Raw genomic sequence first — 17,369 nt, 5'->3', positions numbered from 1 at the left:
CCGCCCGCTGCTCCCCTCAGCAGTGTACTTCTTCGATCTGCCTGTTCTGCTCCCCACTCTGTTCCTGGTGAATCCTTTCACCCCCCCACATCTCTGGCCTGTACCCCAGTTCTGTATGAGTACATAAATCTTTAAAAAAAAAAATACTCCTTTAAAGAGTGGCCCAAGTTTGAGACACATGTCACTTTGATGGACCCCTAGCCATGCCCATCCTGTGGAATGGGTGTCACACCTCTGAACTAATTGCACTCCTTGGGTCCACATAACTATCTCTGGGTTAAATGGCAAAATAGTCAGGTCTAAGTAGAAAAACCAGTCACAGTATCCTGAGGTGAAGGGAGCACTGTGGGAAGGTAAAATCACAAACATGGTATCATTCCTGATCAGGATGTTATTAAGTGTCATTCAAAAAGAAATATTTCCCACTTTGGCTCCCAAGCAATATTTACATTAGAGATGGGTTGCTCTTATAAATCCCATTTGTTGGATGATTTCAGAAAACAGCATCACCCTTCTCCCTCTGCTGCTTATCAAATTCATTTCGTGAAATTGGTTCTTTCCCTGACTCTCAAGGAAGTCTTAGCCTGGTATACTACTTTCTGTTGACTTGTAAAAGAAAAAAAAAGTGCAAAGCCCTATGATCACTTGACCCCCCCCCCCACAACAGGCTCAGTTCAAGATGTGTAGATCAAGTTCACCTCAAACTTAATTTCCATTCAGCTCCTTTCCTCCCAGGGCAACATAGCCCACACCTCTGGTTGGAAAACAAGGTCCCAGAAAGGATTTTTCTGTTTCTTATGGCAGCGTCTCCTGATCTCTCCCATAGCCACACACTCGTTTCCTTCCCTAGGGTGGAACAACACTGCTTCTATCTCCTGCCTGGATGAGACTTGAAGGAGAGAAGTTAATGAGGCATGCAAAGTCACCTTTGCCTCCTGGGCCAAGACAAATATTTACCCCTGACCTTCTCTTATGGCCACTTTTGTAGGTCTTTGGAGACACCCCCCACCCCCTTCACTGTTGATCTCTTACCTGCAGCATCGTTGGCAGGATAAATGCTTCTCTGACTAATCACACACCATTTATCCTCCAAATTCAGATATGCAAACCATGCTTTCAGTCTTCCCGCTGAGATCTCAGCAATGCTTCACAGAACCTAATCAAGTCAGCCCCAAACTGTCTGGAGCAAGAACCCTTATAAAGGTAGCCCTCTTTTCTTTCCGCCTGCTAGCAGGTGGGTCCACCCTCCTGCCTTCTAGCTTGCATACATCCTGAGCATGAGTCAACACCAACCCATGTGTTGTGTTGATAGAAGGAGAGGACAAATATGAAACACTGTTAGAGCATTTCTCCAAGTGTTTACTGGAATTGAGATAAGACGAGAGACTGCCCAGCCCCGCCTTCATGGGAGTAGGAGTGAGACACAGGAGCAGCTCCTTCCAAAGAAAGTCTTCCTCTAGTCTCCCAATCACCTATCATCCACTCAACCTGTTTAGACACACTGGCCATGGGTAGTCAGCTTGGAGTTTCCACAAAACCCACTCTTGCCCATGTCCTGGAAGTATTGGGGCACCCTGGAGAGTAGCCTGGAGCCCTATTTCTCACATCTGGATCCACCAATATTCTGAAAATATGCACCTTTCCAAGCTGCATGGCGTGAGTGGCGTTGAGACGCTCCCTTTCTACTTCTTCAATTTCTGTACAGACTCTGTAAAACCAATCTACCTGAAATTCCTCCCCATTTTCAGTGATGGTTTTGAGCTAGTTCCCCTTTCCTACCTGCACAAAACAAAAGGTTTGCTCTGTGTCCTGAATCTCACTGTGGCACATTCCACTTTCCCTGCTTAAGAAAGAGCTCACTCCTGGAGGCAGATGCCTAGTGGACCAGTCCAAACACCCTCAGCTTTCACAGTTGATTTTCAGAGAAGATATATTTCTTTTCTCTTCACATCAAGATAGCTATTGTACTTACTTACAAGTGAAGGGCAACGTATTCCCAAAGAGAAATCTAGCTAATGATGTCCCAAACCTTAGGAAACCTCTTTCCCTTAATAGGATCATATTATTTTGTTCAAGAGGATAACACACTCTTTAATTCTAGCCATTATGTCTCTCATTAGAAACACCTTCAAAGATGCAATTGCAATTTCTCCTCAACCTGATGTATATTTTTCAAATATCCATTTCTGTCAAGATTCTTGAAACTTCTTAGGTTTGAGAAAATTGAACTGTGGAGCCTCCCTGGTGGTGTATGGGTTAGGTCTCAGCGCTATCTCCATTAATGCTGAGTTCCATCCCCACATGGAGCAGCAGACCTCCCGTCTCACATGTTGCTCCCCTTAGCAGTGGATTTCAGTAGAACCACCTGTTCTGCTCTCCACTCTGTTGCTGGTGAATCCTGTCACCCACCTGCACACCTCAGTTCTACACACAAAAAAAAAAAAGAAAGAAAGAAAGAAAATTAAAATTTGGCAAAGACAAATATGTCTCTTTGCAGCCTATGAGTAAAAATAATTTGGAAATAGTGCCCAACTTAATGTGTATGTTTTTTGAGCCAGTTTCATATAACTTCATTAGTTCTTTGAAGTATGGCCCTAAGTGGAGTTTTAAATGCAAGGCACTTTTTTTTAAACAAAAGAGATTTATTTATTTATGCTTACAGAACTGGGGTACAGGCCAGAAGTATTGTGGGTGAGAGGATTCACCAGAACAGAGTGGGGGGACAGAACAGACAGATCTACTGAAATACAATGCTGAGGGGAGCAGTGGACAGGGCAGGAGAGGTCTGCCATGCCATTTAGGTCACCACCCTGGTCAAGGATCAAACTTGTGCTGCTGTGGCTTCTGAGAGCTTCATAGTGTGGTGCTTTAACCCATTGTGCCACCAGGGAGAGCCCTTAAATGCAAGGCACTTTTAAGTGAAAGAGAAATAGGAATTCTTTTATAAGTCTCAGTAAAATCATTTGGAATACTTCTCAGAAACAGATAAAGTAAATGATTCTGATAATTCAGTTGCAGATCCCCCTGGAAGAATTTTGTTTGCATGAGGAGAACCTAAATTTGTAATATTACTTCTTGGATCCAGCTGGTTTCTTGCCATATTTGTTTTACCAATCTCCTGTCATCAATGACCCAAAGCAGAACATGCACTACCAAAGTGGGTAGGTGACACAATCCAGGTAGTCACAGGTGGAAATTACCAAATCTTTTTACAGAAAACCAAATTACTGATTTTTTATCTGACCAGGAATAAGGCTGTGATTTACCTGTACATGAAATAATCTTTTCTCTGACTTTATTTGTCAGAAGATAAAATCTGTTTTGGAAGGATGCTTCACAGACAGTGCAATGGAGTAAGAGTAAACACACAGGGAAAATTCCTCTAGGGAGACTGCTTCAATGCACATTACAATAAAAAAAATAATAATTTTGTTTGCTTTCAATGAACTTGAAGGAATGCCAACTAGTAGTAATTTATGATGGAAGACGGTGGCTTGATTGTTGACAGATAACTATAAGGCGCTTAACAGTGGCATGACATTATCACAGTATAATTTCCTCACCCAACTACATCTTCACATAAATATTTCCTTGTGCCTTCATCTATACATTGGTAAGAGCAGAGTCAATAAGAAATTCTGTATCAATGGAGCAATAAATACAGCACAGAGATCCTGTTCCTCAGCATCTCTTCCTCACAGAGAAACCAACTTGTGGTGTTTCTGAGAGGCAGCCTTCTTCCCAGCGCAGGTGATAAGTGATTTCAAGGGGAAGAATGACCCCATGTATTAGACAAGGCTTCAGAAGTTAGCAAAGCAACACTTAGGATCTTTGGAAACAGTTCCATTTATGTGATGGAGTCTATTGTAACTTTCTTTCCCATCAGCTTGCCTTAGTGACACCACAGAAATATGGATGGTCCCATCGTAGTTCAGCAGAAACTAGGTTGTAGTTCTATGACCTAGAATGAACTGTCCTTGAACAAGTGATATGACCTGGGCAAACTTGACTCTGTGCCACAAGAAAAGTAGTTGGAACATGGCACTCAGGGGATAGTAAATTATCCCAGGAAAATAGAAACAGAACACAATGTTTTCCTTGTTAGATATTTAAACATTTATAACTATGGAATAATAGAAGTGGATAGGACACCTAAGGTCTAGATTTTCAGTGACTTAGAAGACTGATTGACATGAAAGAACAAATCTTTCCATAGTGTTGTTTTAGCAATTTCTTACCATCTTGGTGTGAAGATGTTAGCATTGTACTTTACTTAGCTCTATAATGTGCTGTGAAATAGCTAGATAAAATTAAGAAGAATGAAAGATTGCCTACTAATGATCATGGTTCAATCATTTCTTATAAAGCAAAATGATACAAAATGACAAGAAAATGAAATACATGCGTGTGATAAATTTAAAATGTTTTCTTCAATTGCAGACAATTAATACCTGTAAAACACATAAATATTTCTAAACTGTTATAATTAATCTGATAATGTAGTGACATGATACATGAAGAATATACAAAATTGAAGGTTTTTCTTTATACTGGCAACACCATCAAAATTAAAATACATATAAAAGCCTATCTGAAATGACAAGCTAAGAATGCCTTGGGGAAAACCTGCATAAAATTATGTAGAAACTCGATGAAGAAGACTGCACTATCTTATATTGAAGGATATTCTGAAAAAAAGTAAGAAAAAGAGAATGATTAGACTAACACCACAAGAAAGCATAAGAATCTTCTCTCTTTTCTACATAAATGCAAGTATTGAGTACTATGACCTGTGTCATTTCACTGAGGAATATTGCATTTTGTTTTCTTTTATGGTTTTTAAACTTATAAGGAAGAATAAATGTGTAAGAGTTATCAAAAAATATTGAGGAGAAAGGGTAGGTACATGCCAGAGGAAGAACTAAAACTTTCTATGACCCTGATGTAATCAAAGCAGCAATGCATGAGAAAAACACAAATAAGCCATTAATATAAGACTGTGTTCATCTCTAGATCCTGTGAATACAAACATAATCGATGATAAATACTAGTTCTCCCTAAAATTCAGTATATTTAATAATAAATGATCGTGATAATCATAACTAGAGCTCTGTTTGGAAGGAAAATAGTGATAGCCCTGCCTGACTATATCATGTTCAAAAATAAAAATTACAATGCATTAAAGATTCTGTTGGAAAAATTAAAACTATCTGGTAAAAACCGGAAAAAGTTAGGGTCAGAAAAACTTCTTCCAACAGGATACTATAACGAAAAATGTACAAGTTGATTTTATAATAATTCAAATTAAATAAAAGCAAAGTACTATAAATAAGGTTTTAAAAGACATGGACAGGGTGAAACAAATATGAGAGAAAGGGTTTATATCTCTAGTGTAAAAAAATTACATCTTGATTAGAAAAACATTGGGTATGAACTGGAGTTTGTTAAAGAAGAAATGCAAATATACCAAAATTTATGGAAAAATTTTTATAAAAGATGCTATGTCTCACAACTAGCCAAGGAAATGCAATTCAAAACCGCATAATACTCTTTTTTTTTTTCACATAATAGCACTAGATTACTCAAAACCTTAGAAAATCAGACTTTAAAAGATTATATACCATTCAGTGGAATGAGGAAGAGAAATGGTGAGTTTGTGGGTTGCAGTACACATTATTTTTGCAATTCCACTTTGGGGATATGCCCTAAAAATGGATATATTTCTTTCTAAGCCTAGGTGGGCCAGAATGATTTAGTACTGACATTTTAGCCTAGTTCATGGTTAAAGGAATACAGAGAGAGTGAAAGTACATACATAATGATATCCTGTTCTTGCAAAGAAAAGGGCCACAAACATGTGTATGTATGTATGTAATATATATAAAACATATATTTTCATATACTTTATATATTTTTATACGAACATAGAAATGAAAAAAGATATATGCATCAAATTCACTTTCTCTTTACACTTTTGTTATTTGGATTTTTTAAAAATAACTTTTCCATATTTGAATTCTGAAAGAAAACTCCTGAAGAGTGCGTGTGTGTGTGTGAGAGTGAGTGTGTGAGTGTGTATGTGTGTGAGTGTGTGTCTGTGGTGTAGTGTGTAAGTATAGACAACAAATATTCCAGCATTTCAGGAGAGAGAAAAGGACATGAAGAGCATGGGACCTGAATAGAACTTGAAGAATGGATTTGTAGAGACTAAATAAATCAAGAGGACCTTTTAGACCATGAACAAAGTAGTACACAAATAACATCACCTGGAATCAATTATTTCCAGGACTCTAATCCATCTGTAATTAAATATTTGAAAGAAAATCAAAGTCCATGACCATATGTGTGTGTGTGTGTGTGTGTGTGTGAACACATCATAATATTACTGTCACACAAACCTGCATTAATAGAATTATCGTCACTATCTCGTCGTTAATAAGTAATTATAGACAAGGTTCTTGAAAAACCCATAGCATGTTCTGAGTATTTAATCTGCCTTATACTTTTTCCCAGCAAAAGTGACCAAAATGCCTCCCACAGCAAGCCAAATAAATGAACTCTTTTTACCTTAGCATTCACCATCCTCTCCATTCACTGCAGCTTCAATAGCCTGAGAGCATCAGATGTTTTAAAAAATTGCATGCCGAGTAAGCAATGCTGTAAGGCTCCCTGCACGTGGGATCTAGAGCTTCCTGCTCTCCACAGAATCAAAGTGGAAATAAAAGGGATCTTTGTTTACACAAGTTTTAATCCTTTGATAAAATTTCTTGGACTCGTGAGGGTTGCATAAAACAGGTTATAGAGAAGATTAGTCACTTGGAACCAGAAGCTCCTCCTCACTGTTGTTATTTTCTTTAGCAGTTAACCCTTATATAGTCATCGCTCTATGATTTGTTTCAATAGGGGATCCAGAAATTCAGCTAACAAGTTGATTTTACTTAACTTGCTAAGTTTCTATTCACTCAGAAATGTTTCCTTCACGATTAAGAAATCTTTTGCAAGTTTTGGAAATCGAAGAATCATTTATTGGTTTATCACTTAAGAATGTTTATCTGGGTCCTCCTATGAAGCTATTGCAGCCACTGCAGCACAAGTTTGATCCCCGGCCAGGGCACTGACCCACATGGCGCAGCAGACCTCTCCTGCAGCTCCCATCAGCAGTGTATTTCAGTATATCTGCCTGTTCTGCTCCCCACTCTGTCTCTGGTGAGTCTCTCACCCTCCCAACCCACCTCTCACCTGTACCCCAGTTCTGTATGCATAAATAAATAAATTTTTTTTTAAAAACAAAGAAAGTTCATCTATTGGAGCTTGGTTTCAATTTTCTGTGTACTAAAATCACATAAGAAAATCAGTAACTCTTTTTACCTTAACATTCACCATCCTCTTCATTTACTGCAGCTTCTTTAAGGTAAGAGAATCAGATGTTTTTTCAAAACTTGCATGTTGAGTAAGGAATATGAAAACTAGGAATAATCTCCAGTGGCCATAGATCAGACTAATCACTTCTTTTGGCCATGTTGGTCCCCAGCATGAACAGTGGGTTCAGAGAGTAAAAAAAATACTTTACCAATTACTTCACTAGTGTTTGCTAGGTTGTTTAGGTGAGAGAAAGATCAGAGATTGCATTAGGTACTGAGATGTTCATATCCCCATGGAATTTGGGGTCAACTGATAAGTGTGGATATTTTAAAGGAAGAAATTTCATAAAATTATCATGGAATGAGGCCCTCTCTGGTGGCAGAGTGGGTCAAAGCACAGCACCAAGAAACTAAAGCCACTTCAGCAAGAGTTCAACACCCACCCCAGAGGTGACCCACATGGCGCTGCCAGACCTCTCCTGACATGCCCGCTGCTCCCCTCAGCAGTGTACTTCGTGGATCTGCCTGTTCTGCTCCCCACTCTGTCTCTGGTGAGTCCTCTCACTGCCCTGCTCCTCTGGCCTGTACCTCATCAGTTCTGTATGCATAAATAAATAAATCTTTAAAAAAAATTACCTTGGAGGCCCTCCCTGGTGGCGCAGCGGGTTAAAGCACTACACTAAGAAACTGAAGCCACTTCCGCATGAGTTCGATCCCCGCCTGCCCCGGAGGCGACCACATGGCGTGGCAGACCTCTCCTGACCCGCCCGCTGCTCCCCTCAGCAGTGTACTTCGTCGATCTGCCTGTTCTGCTCCCCACTCTGTCTCTGGTGAATCCTCTCACCCTCCGCATCTCTGGCCTGTACCCCAGTTCTGTACGAATAAATAAATAAAATCTTTAAAAAAAAAAAAATTACCTTGGAATGCTCAAAACCATTGTTCAACCCAGGTCCAGTAGTGGCTAGTTGTGAGCTTAGCCAAATTCATTAATTTCAGCTTTCTAATCTATATAATATCTCTTTAAGATGCTTCTACTTTTAGTGCACATCAACCTCAAAAAATTTGCTGAGATTCTTGGTCTCTCATTCAAGAAATACTTGAGTGCTTTTGCTATGCCAAGTACTGTTCCCAGTCTTAGGGAGATGATAACAAGCTTAGCTGTCCAGATCTCCATTGCTTTTTTGTTTGTTTATTGTTATTGAAGGAAGAATATAAACAAGTCAACATAATAACAATTAAAGGGAATCTTTTCTCCAGATCTATTTCATAAATACATTTTAAACACTCTCTCTGTGTGTACATTAGCCAAATTAGCTAGAACACTTTTTTGACACAAAATGAGATTTTGTTATCCTCAGTTAGTACTTGTACTGCTCCTCAGCTTCTGTGGGTGTCTTTATTATTCTCCATGGTTGAAGAAGTTTAGAGAAAATGTGCATGAAAGATCTGTCTATACCAAAGTTCTGTGGACAAAATCTGGGAAGTTCTTCAAAAGTGGGGGCCTGGGAAAAGCTCTGATTCCACCTGTCACCTCATCCAGAGCAGAAATGAAAATTTCAATATTGCATTTCTCTTAAGAAGCCCCAAGAAGCCAGAGGCAGGGTGTGTTCATTCTAAGGTGATGATGACAGTTAACATTTCTCGAATGTTTGTGATGCCTCCAGGTTGCTGTAAGGACAGAGGTGTATAGGCTCAGTCTCCTCATGGAGGTTACCAGAGCCCTGAAGTCACAAGCTCATGACAAGCAAATGTCTCTCTCTACCTCTCTGAATGCCATCTGATTTCTCTGGGAAATTGCCCTGTAAAATTACCACATGTACTGTTAGGCCCACAGAACTGATGAGTTCACCAGAAACCTAAACCAGAGAAAGTCCTTTTCTATCCACAAGACCCAGTGTGATCTGTAGCCTGTGGAAGTTACTGTTCTTTGAAGTTCTTGTATCACAAAGCTGTAGGCTGGCCTGTGACTCAGGAAGGCAAGCTATGAAAATCTCAGCGACACTCTCATGTGTGTCGTTTTTTTTCCAGACAAGCCAGGTCACTGCTGCTGCAAAAAAGGTGATCTACTCTAAAAATAGGACCAGGGGAAATATGTCCAAAGATCCCCAAAGCAATCCTGAAACAATTCCTGGATCACTAGTAAAGCTTACTTTCATTTTCAAGAAGTTTCAAAGTTATAAATACACAGACATTGAAATTGCAGATAGACAAATTGGCAAATCACCCTCAGAAAGCCACTCTGGGTTCTGAAAATACTGAAAGCTGACCCTTCCCCTCAACTGCCCCCTGCCCCCCCCAAATCTCTTTGAATTATTTTTCCTATTTGCTTTGCCTCAAATCCTCCTCCTTAAATTTGTAACTCAGGATACTATAACTTGATGGTAATCCACTGTGACCTTCTCTAGAGCCTAGCCCAAGCTTTATGTTCCTTCTGGCATTGAAATTAGTGGCAACCTTGGGGATAACTCTGTGACCCCTGAAACATCAACTAAACACGATGGCTCCATACTAGGAAGTGTGTGTATTGACATATCCCATGATGCAATAGAGAGACTATTCTTTTGATAGATTGTATAGAACAGGATTCAGCAAACTCTGCTTTTGATCCGGAACTGGACATTCTCCTGTTTTAGAATAAAAGGTTTTATCAGAACACAGCCACATTCAACCACTTCCTTTTCATCAGTGACTGTTCTAACTTCCAGCACCCATTAGATAACACACAAAGCCCAACGCATTTACAGACAAAGGTCTTCCGCCCTGGGGCTAAGAAATGCTTCTGGTCATGGTAGTGCCAGTTTAGGGCAGTATCAGCAAAAGATCTGATAAAAATAGGCCTTAAAACTAAACAGAAGCCTATGTGAAGTATTGGAATGAATGTGTGGGTAGCTGGTGACCTGCTACCAGTCTGGCCTTGAAAATATCCTTTGGGATATCTGCGTGGTACAGCACAGAACCTTCTTTCAGACACTGCACACCCAGTTCTATCTGAACATTAAGCACATTATGTGTGTTCTCTGCAGCCCATTACACAAGTTCTTTCCTCTCAGTGAGCACAGATTAGTCAAGAATGGTTGCTCGTCGATTTTATCCTGTTCTCTTTTTTAAATGAGCGTGGTAGCCCCTTTTAGGAAATCCTTCATTTGGAAAAAAGTTTTTATTTCACAGACTTCAGAAACACTAAATTAGATTATACTTCCCGATTTACAAGTTGTTCTCATCATTATCAATGCATGATATGCTTTTACTTATGAAATCTAGAACTTTCTCAACCAACTATCTCTAACCATGTGATTTCCTTCCAGCAACCTACTATCTGTCTGAACCAGTCCAAGACCATTTCTACCTACAGCTGGAATCTGGAAGTTCGGGCCCTCCCTGGTGGCACAGCAGGTTAAAATGCAGCACTGCAAACTAGCTGCAGTCGCTTCAGTAGGAGTTTGATCCCCAGCCCCGAAGGATCGGTGATCTCATGGCGCAGCAGACCTCTCCTGTCTTGCCCACTGTTCCCCTCAGCAGTGTACTTTGTCAATCTGTCTGTTCTGCTCCCCGCTCTGTCTCTGGTGAAGCCTCTCACTGCCCTTGCACCTCAGCTCTGTATACATAAGTAGAAAAAAAAAAATAAATAAAAGTAAAAAAAATCTGAATGTTCACCATTCACTTGCTTTTTATATCATTATGTATGTGTATGTATACGTGTATTCATTTAATTGTTATAAATTTCATAGAGAGCTCAGGCTGTATGTAATTGGGAAGGCCTCTTTTTCACTTATTGCTCTGATTTGTCTACTGTACTGAACACTATACCTTTGCAGTTAATTTGGTTTTATGGCTTCATAAAACTCCATTGAATCAATGCACCAAAATGTAATGATCTACGCTCTCCTTCATGTGTACACAGATTTGTATGATAACAGAAAATAATATTGGTCTAGGCTCCCCTGGCCTCTCATTCCTGACACAGAGCGCCCAAAACCTTGTAATTTCTTAAGCATCTCTTACTCTAACATTTGTCTTTGACCATCCCTGCCACAAGACTCCTGAAACCCTTGTACATTTCTAAGTGCTAAGCATATCAGGAGCATCTTTGTTCTTCAGCAACAACTCTGGGTGGGCTCCTGGGTGAAGGCAGGTCACCAGAGAGACCAAGCTATGCTTAGACGCTTACAATCCTTACAGTCATCAAGTCTACACCTCATTGTCCAGAAAGACCGTTAACTGATCATGACTGTTTGAGGAAACCTCCCCAGAATCCCAATAGTGCAGGGCAGGGTTTGCTTCCAGGTAGAAGAACACATCCTGGTACAAGGAGGCTCCCACTTCTACTAGATCTTTAAGTAACCAAGTATAAGAAGTGGAGAACAGATTAGTGCACACTGGTGGGAATGGGTGCAGTTGCAACTGGAGGGATCCTTGTGGTAATGGAGATGTTCATGTGGTACAGTTGTGCAATATCACTACACTGTAGTGTTTCAAGATGGCACATTGAAAGAAAACTGAATCGAGGGTATGTGGGTTTATCTTTCTGTATAATTTCTTACAGCTGCATGTGAATCTTCACTGCTCTCAATACTAAAGTTCTAATTTTTAAGTCATGCAAACTTTATATAAAATTCATATTTCAGTGTCCATGAGTAAAGGGGTGTGGTGTGTGTGCCACGTGTGGATCAATGGCTGTTTTCACTTTTCAGTTAGAGAGTGGAGTAGTTATGAGAGACCGTCTAGTCTGCAAAGACAGGAGTATTTATTATCAGGCACTTTAAAAGAAAAATTTGGTGACCCTTGATCTAGCTAAATCAGACTAACTTTCTAACATTGAAGTACACGAAAAGCACATACATATGTAATTACAAAAAATGATCACTTTTCAAAGGAAGACTTTGCAGTCTCCTTTAATGGACTCCTCTCTCTGCCTGGTCTAACACTGGGACTTGGCAGTTCAGTTCTTCAACCTATCCTGCACCTGTACTCAACATCCTCAGGGATCATATTAGTCTAATGACTTTAAAAATATATTCTGCAGGCGGAGCATTCCTAAACAGATATAGCCAGTTTCCCACTTACTACAATCTTCAGCTGTATCTCACTAGTTCCACAAGACTGCTAATGGACAGATCAAACAACATATGCAAAACAGAATTGACCTTCGTATTACCCCTTCTTCCCTTTCAAAACAAAACCCAAATTATTCCACAGGCAGGCCTCCCTTCCCAGCGGCTGGCAGGTGACCCGATCATCCTTCTGGCTATGTACGCCAGAGATTTTTTTCACAACACTTGCTTCTCTTTCTCTCCCAGCATTCAATGTTGATGTTGTCCAGAGGACATTTTTCTGACCTATGATAAACAATTGCGAGGATAAATAAAATCAATTCTTGTAGAATATAAGAACAAGGGCCCTCCCTGGTGGCGCAGCGGGTTAAAGCACAGCACTAAGAATTTAAAGCCACTTCAGCATGAGTTCAATCCCAGCCTGCCATAGAGGTGACCCAGATGGCGCAGCAGACCTCTCCTGACCTGCCCGCTGCTCCCCTCAGCAGTGTACTTCATCAATCTGCCTGTTCTGCTCCCCACTCTGTCTCTGGTGAATCCTCTCACTGCCCCTGCACCTCTGGCCTGTACCCCAGTTCTGTATGCACAAATAAATAAATCTTTTTTTAAAAAGAAAAGATCATAGGAGCAAAGTTTGGCTGGAATGGGTTTAGGAGAAAAAGAGAAAAGAAGTTCTGTAAAGGAGAAAGATACTCTTTACAAGATCACCAATGAGTGTAACATTCTCACATCCAGTTTTGTCTATGATGCTTCTCATTTGTGTCGCTCTCGTGCTACTTAAAAGCCTCCTTTTTTAGTTTTAGAAGTGTCTGGATGATAAAAATGTCATGTGCAACTTCCCCAGACCCTGATGATTCTTCTTTAAAAATATTGATATATCCAGGATCCAAGTGTTTTTGCCAGCGCAGCCACCATCTCCTCTCACCAGCTGTAGTTTGTCTCTAAAAGTCGCTGTTGGGGGTGGCCAAGTGCAGAGATTTACTGAGGGACTGGATAAGGGCAGTAATAAATTAGACCTTGCATCCAAAGGTAATAAGGCAGTAATAAACTGGGCCTTGCATCTAATTAATGGGGCCTTGCGTCCAGGATGGGACTAGATGAACTGGACCTTACATCAAGGGACATAGTGATGAGCCACCCTTTTGGAATTTGAGTTTAGAATCTACATAAGAGATCCTTCCCCCCTATAGGGGTGGCAGTAGCTGCGGACCCCACTCTAGGGGCTCTGTCTCGGCTGCTGTCCGGGAGCAATAAACTCTGCTTGCTCAGCCTTTCTGCCTCCCGCCTTCCTTTCTTGCGCTGGTCACAGAAGTTGGGACAAAGCAGTTGCACCTTCAAGCTGGTGCAGGCAGGGAGTATGACCACCACCACCCATCCGCTGACACAGGGCTGCCAGGAGAGAGCGAGGTCACTCACTCTTCCTTCACTCAGCAGTTTGCTCCTTTTTCCAACCCCTCACCACCCTCCCCCCCCCTTTCATCTCCACCTGTTCCAACTCTTCTGTCACCCTAAAATACCTGATTCTTTCTGCCTGTCACACTGAAAAACAAAGGACAGGGATTGAATCTTTAATAAGCTCTTTAACTAGATGAGCAAGCTAGTCTGAAACCAGGGAGACTGGAGCTCCCAAGAAAACCATTCTAATACCTCATCTCTCACAGGCTACTTGGTAGTGAGTTAAGTGAAAGATTGGTGCACAGAGAAATAACTTAGTGGGAGAGCATTGGGTATCAAGGCAAGCGGAGTTTATTTGCCCTCTCCAGCAAGGTTCAGGGACTCAGAAGAGGGAGTCCAAGAAGCTGAGCCCCAGAGCAGGGTAGGGCAGTTTTTATGCTTGTCTGGGAGAGTGAAATGTTGTTTTTGCAGAAGTACAGTTCCGGGAGTTGTTTTGTGCTGTTGCTGTTGATTTGTATCGAGGACCTTCGGCCATTGTCTGCACCCAGTTTTGGGTGCCTACTGGTATAGAAACTGAAGTCTCAGTTCCCAGGCTCTGAGGCCTAACATTTAAGGACCATTAATTATGAGGGACTTCTGAGAGGCTTTACGGTGCCCGTTGGGATGGCTCAGTCTCTGACAGAAATGGCCTCCATTACTCTTCCAGGCGCCTCTGGGACTGGAATGATAACTCAGCGCAAACAGGTTACAGGTCAAATATATGTGTACACGCAGATTCCTTTTCTAGGCACAGTGACTTTCTTACCTCTTACCCTCGCCCCTACCACTTTCCCTCAGAGAACTCAAGGGCTAGTATCATCTCTTAGCTCATCAAGGCAAGCTAGCTGTCACTGCACATAGTGTAACGGGGTGGTCCCCAGGAAAAGGGGATGTTCCAGGTTCCCTGCCCCACCCAGAAGGAGGGTGGAGCTGAGAAGAGAAAGAGAAGAGAAGAAATCTGAGAGAGAAGGAAGCAGGATGGAGAGCCAGAAGGAGACCTGAGGAAGCCACAAGGAGCACAGGGAGGGATGTGAAGAAACCGTGTTTATTTCTTGGCCTTAGACTGGTTGAAAGGGATGTGGGTGAGAGACCCATGGGGAGTTGACTATGGCAGTGTTGATATTGATTTTGCTTTTTCTCTTTTCCTCCCAGACTTGTCTGTCCAATTCTGACCCTTTTCTATGGGTCCCAGCCAGAAGGTGCTTTAGTCTTGTGGCAGCTTTCAGGCCTTGCTTTGGGCCAATCCCTTTTGGGTTGACTTTTGCCCACGAGGGGATGGGTAACTTCAGGTGTTTGATTTAGAAATTATATTCTTTGTCTTCTGTATTGTATATTCACTGTATTAAAGTCCCTTTCCATTAAAGTCTTATGTTTTGTCTTGATGTGGCTGATCGCAGAACCTATTTAGGTTTGAGTTATCTCTGAGAAAATTTTCAATAGAGCTCCCTTTTCAATGGCATGGGGGAAGCTTACTAAAGAAAGGACGTTTGCATAGACAAAAACTTTTTTAAAAAAGATTTATTTACTTATGCATACAGATCTAGGGTATAGGCCAGAGGTGCAGGGGGCAGTGAGAGGCTTCACCCGAGACAGAGTGGGGAGCAGAACAGGCAGATTGACGAAGAACACTGCTGCAGGGAGCAGCGGGCAGGTCAGGAGAGGTCTGCTGCGCCATGTGGGTCACCTCTGGGGTGGGGATCAAACTCATGCTGAAGTGGCGTTAGCTTCTTAGTGCTGTGCTTTAACCTGCTGCGCCACCAGGGGGGGCCCAGCCATGGCTTTTTTTATATCTTGAAAGGACAGATTAGGAAAAGGAGAAAGAAAAAGAGGCACCTGCATAGACACAGGAAGGCAACCTAGGGACAAGAGCTTCATTTTGCCAGCCAGGAGTTGTGATTTAGAGTTATTTTAGGGGATTCATCCGTTGATGAATTCATCTCCATTTTTATAGGATTTCTGGTAGCATTCCCACCTTAAGACTTTGAATTTCCATAGCTGGGTTAATGAATATGTTAATCATTTTTATCCCCACCTCCACTTTCTGGTCTTGTGAAACTTCCTAAATTCTCTCCTCTAAGCCTCTATCACTAGTGGAACATACAGAAGATACTGCTCACGCCTAAAGACATTAAAGAAATCTTCATAGATGAAATGATCACGCTATTTGAAATCTGAAGTGGGTGCTGAGTTAACTAAGGAAACATAGTTGGGGAAAAGCATTGACGGAAATCTTATTTGCAAATATTCAGAATAAAGGGTATATCCTAGGAGCTGCAAGTGTGGTTCGAATTCCATGGAGCACAGTGAGTGAGCTCTCCAGACTTTAAACTGGAGAAGTAAGCAAGTCTACGAGGGCTTACGGACTATCTCCTTCTCTAGACACACTTAGTTTAGTTGCCTCACCTGGTAATAGGAATTAGAATCACTGAACAGCTCCTATTTAACTAATTAACTAATTAAACTAAAGCACAATGAAATCAGCAAATCTCTGTAAAATTAGATGTAGTAGGTGTTTCTGTTTGTACAGAAGTGCTATTTAAAGAATTAAAAGGGAGTTGTAATTACCAATTTCAGGGTGAACCACTTAGAAAATTACTATGTCCTTTAAGTTTTAATACAAGCCTTAAGGAATGTATTACCTGGTACAGCAAAGGTAATAGTAAATAATAATTATTAGATGATACAATAATATTATGTGATATAAATAATAAAATAATAATAGTATGTGATATAATAAAAATAGCCTTTCCACCAAAGAAATGAATATCAGCCCCCCCCAAAAGACATTAACAGCAAAAAACTTTAGCTGCTATAATTTCTTTCAACCTCCACATTTGCTGCTATTTATTGGAAACTTGAGTGTGTGGACTTGAATGAAGGATTCAAAACTGAGTCCATCAAGGGCAGGACCACATACATGCACCTGCACTGGTTGAGCTTACAGGAAGCAGCCCCACCCCGCCCCACCCAGGCCCGCCCCACCCTGCCCAGCCACAACCAGGGCCAATGAGTAACAGCCACCACTTCCAAATCACAATGAATTTGGCTTCAAAACAGCCCTTTCCCATTTCCTCCTAAGCCTAGACCTTCCCAGGCTTAGGAGGAAGTAGAAAAGGGCTGTTTTGAAGCCAAATTCATTGTGATTTTTGTGATTGTGTTTGCTTGTCTCAGGTGGCAATCCCTTTGCTATTCCCAAACAGATTGAGTTCGACAAGATCTTGTTATTTCCATTCATGGTTGACAGCGTAAATGCTCCCATGGTTCCAGGTATTAGTGGAAATAAAAGCCAAGCTCAAAATCATACATGAAATGACTTCTTTGAGAACAAGTCCCTAGTATTGCTTTGCTATAACAGCTCATAAAAAGTGAACTTCCACCTGCAGGTGAAAGGTAAGGGGGTGGTGTTGCTGAAGGGCAAGTCCCTTTCCATCACCAAGGATTTAAGAGCTGAACCTGCACCCACGGTCTCATACAAAGAATAGTTAAAAATCCAGAGCAGTTCTTGTATTCTAAGAACGTTCTG

The sequence above is a fragment of the Condylura cristata genome, unplaced genomic scaffold (genome assembly GCF_000260355.1).
Source record: "Condylura cristata isolate star-nosed mole 26May11 unplaced genomic scaffold, ConCri1.0 scaffold00036, whole genome shotgun sequence".
NCBI lineage: Eukaryota > Metazoa > Chordata > Mammalia > Eulipotyphla > Talpidae > Condylura > Condylura cristata.
This window is presented reverse-complemented; position numbering follows the sequence as displayed.